General features: G+C 40.0%; 1 protein-coding gene across 1 annotated transcript in view; it reads left to right on the top strand.

The window, feature by feature from the left end:
• ARL1 (ADP ribosylation factor like GTPase 1) overlaps positions 1 to 3,553 on the top strand; it is a 13,079-nt gene that overhangs the window by 7,255 nt on the left and 2,271 nt on the right. The gene's annotated exons all lie outside the window — the stretch shown is intronic.

The raw sequence follows: 3,553 nt of genomic DNA, 5'->3' as shown, positions 1-3,553 counted from the left end.
TCAGACCAAAAAAAAAAAAAAGAAAGAAAATCCAACCTTATAATTTCCTGTACACTGGATTGCTTGATTTTAAGGAAGTTCAGAATTCACATAACATGTATTTCACTCGTTTTAACTGTTTAGTTCAGTAGCTATGAATAGGACATTCACAGATACGTACACCCATCACAGTCATTTTAGAACATTTTCATCACCTCAAAAAGACACTTGTACCTTTTAGACACTGTCCCATCCTGCTCCCCTCAACACCCAGCCCTAAGCATCCACTAATCCATATTCTATCCCTATAGAGATCCCTATTCTGGACTTTTCATGTGAATAAAATCATACAGCATGTGGTCTTCTGTTAGTGCTTTCTTTCACTTAGCAGGTTTTCAAGGCTCATCTACATGGTAACATGTGTTCATTCCTCCACTATTGGGCTTTTGGGTCATTTTCACTTTCTGGCTATTATGAATAATGATTTTGGTACAAATTTTTGCATGGACACAATATTTTGTTTCTCTTGGGTTGTTATTGAGTCATCCCTGACTCGTGATGCCTCTGTGTATAACAGGAGGAAACATTGCCTGGTCCTGTGCCATCTTCATGGTCACTGGCATCTTTTTTATTTTTTCTTTAAATGTTATTTATTTTTTTATTGTTGTTGGGTATATGCGTAGCAAAACATACGCTAATTCAACAGTTTCTACATGTGTAGTTGAGTGGCATTGTTTATATTCTTTGAGTTGTACAGCCATTCTCACTTTCCTTTTTTGTTCCCCCTCATTAATAATTCACTGCGCCCTAAATTTCCTGTCTAATCTTTTGAGTTGCTGTTGTTAATTTGGTCCCATATAGATAGCTCTTAAAAGAGCATGACTCAATGCAGACCTCGTTTTGCTCATTAAGCTGAACTGTTGTTTGGCTTTAAAATGATTTTTCAGGGGATATTTTTGGTTTAAGACAGAAAGATTATCTCAGGGCATTAGTTTCCGGGGTTTGTCTACCCTCTGTGCTCCAGAAAGTGTATGAGAATTTGAAATTGTGTTCTGCATTTTCCCTCTTTTGATCAGGATTCCTCTATGGACTCTTTGATCAAAGCATTCAGTATAGGTACCTGGGCACCATCCCATTCTTCTGGTCTCCCGGCAAAGGAGACAGTTGCTCATGGAAGCAATTAGCCACACAGTCCATATCCTCCTCCTGTTCCGCTTCTTCCTCTGTTGCTCCTGGTGAATAGAGACCAATCGTTGTGCCTTGGATGGCCACTTGCAAGCTTTTAAGACCTTGGGCACTATGCAACAAATCAAGAGGTAGAACAGAAGCACTAAACATGCTATTAGGCCAGTTAACTGGGAACCAGATCGCATGAGGTATTTGTTTTTAATGATATTTTACTGTGTTTAAGGTGAAAGTTTACAAAGCAAATTAGGTCCCCATATAACAACTTCTAAACACATTATTCAGTGATACTGGTTACATTTTTCATAATTTGTCATCATTCTCATTCATTCTATTCTGCCTGTACCATTTCCAGCACTCTAGTTTCCCTGCCCCCTTCTCATCTTTGTTTTAGAGTAATTTTTGACTGTTTGGTCTCATATAGATGATTTTTTTTTTTTTTAGGAGTTCATTACTCAGTGAGTGATGTTCTTTATTTTATGAGCCAATCTGTTAAAAGGTAACCTCAAGGGATAGTTTTGATTTAAAGTTTAAAGCATAACTCAGGGCAGTAGTCTCAGGGAGTCCTCTAATTTCAAATGGTCCAGTAAGTCTGCACTTTTTAAGAATTTGAATTCTGTTCCACAATTTTTTCCCATTTTATAAAGGATCCATTTGTCATGGCCCTGATCAGAACAGTGAGTAGTAGTAGCTGAGCACTGTCTAATTCTGTCTCAGGGTAGATGAGACTCTGGTTTGTGCACTGTTAGTCCTGTAGACAACTTTGTTCTCTGAGTCTTTGGCTTCCTTCTTTCTCTTTGGTTCCAGATGAGTAGAGACCAGTAGTTCTATCTGAGATGGCCATTAGCAAGCTTTTAACACCCCAGACACTACTCACCACATTGGGATATAGACATACCCTTTGTGAACTATTTTATGCCAGTTAACTGAGTTGTCCCACAAGACTATGATCCTAAGTCTTCAAACCCAGAAAACCAATCTTATGAAGTGTTTGGTTATGTCTAAGATGTACCCATAACTGGCAAGCGGCCATCCATATGCAACAATGAGTCTTTTGTCCAGAGCAAAGAAGAAGGAAGAAAGCCAAAGATGCATGAAACAGTTAGTCCAGGGGGCTAGTAGACCATGCAGCCCCCAGCCTAGATGACTAGATGGTACCCAGCTACCACTGTCAGCCACTCAGAAGGGGATCAGTGCAGGAGATCCTGGATAGGATGGGAAAACCGTGTGGAACAAAACCCAAAGTCGTAAAAAAAGAACAAGTTTACTGGTGTGATAGAGCCTGATGAGACCCCTGAGACTATGGCCCCTAGTTTCCCTTCAGGTCTGGAACTGAACTCGCTCCTGTGGCTTCCAGCCAAAGAAGTACAGGCATGAAGGGTGAACATTTGCATCAGGTAGGGCAATTGTGGGAGAACAGAATGGCAGTGTTTGCACAGGGAGATAGCTCGGTGGCAGGAATGCATAGGAAAGAAGAACACAGGGAAGAGGTAACTTCACAGTGTACATTGTGGGGAATTGCAGTCAATGTCATGAAATAAAATGTGTATGAACTGCTGTATGGAAAATGAATTTGCTTTGTAAACTTTCACCCAAATCACAGTAAAAAATTTTAAAAGAAAAAAAGAAGTATCCATAACTTTGTCCCCTGTGTAGTTTATTATACATACGGATATACATGCACACAGATACCTATATGTACATATACCTGTAGATAACTTCTGTGTCTGTGCGCACATATGTAACCACATATTAATACTCATATATATGCTATATACATATTTTTATAGCAACACACATATTTTTGTGGTTGTTAGTATTGTTGGAAAATTTTTTTTGTCATACTCTTTACCAAAAATACCCTTTCGTGTACTTCTTAATGACATCTTTCACTCTGGCCAAGCTGTGTGCACCTCACTGCGTTCAGTGCTGCCTTTCCCAGCACCATAGCCAATAAGTGTCTCCTGTCTCAAGAGTGCATCCCCATTTCCTTCAGCCACCCCCATCCAACCACCAGTAAGCATGGGTCTCTGTGTATCTATCTTGTCTTATAAATGTGTGATCATACAGTATTTGTCCCTTTGTGATTGATTTTTTTTTCACTCAGCATAATGTCCTCTTTGGCATGATGAATCTGGTTTGAATCTACAATCAATACTCTGATCTGTTGGGTTTTCACTGGCTCATTTTTGGAAGAGGATCTCCAGGCCTGTTTTTGTAGTCTCTCTTAATCTGGAAGCTCTGCTGAAATCTGTCCACGTTGGATGACTTTTTTGCAAAATACCAGTGGGAGCTCTAGTAGTGTAGTGCCTAAGGCGCTTGACTGCTCACCAGAAGGCTGGCGGTTCAAACCCACCAGCCACTCCTCGGAAGGAAGGTTGGGCAATCT

The sequence above is a fragment of the Orycteropus afer genome, unplaced genomic scaffold, assembly GCF_000298275.1.
Source record: "Orycteropus afer afer isolate SDZICR_OR568_19922 unplaced genomic scaffold, OryAfe1.0 scaffold00177, whole genome shotgun sequence".
Taxonomy (NCBI): Eukaryota; Metazoa; Chordata; class Mammalia; order Tubulidentata; family Orycteropodidae; genus Orycteropus; species Orycteropus afer.
This window is presented reverse-complemented; position numbering and strand designations above follow the sequence as displayed.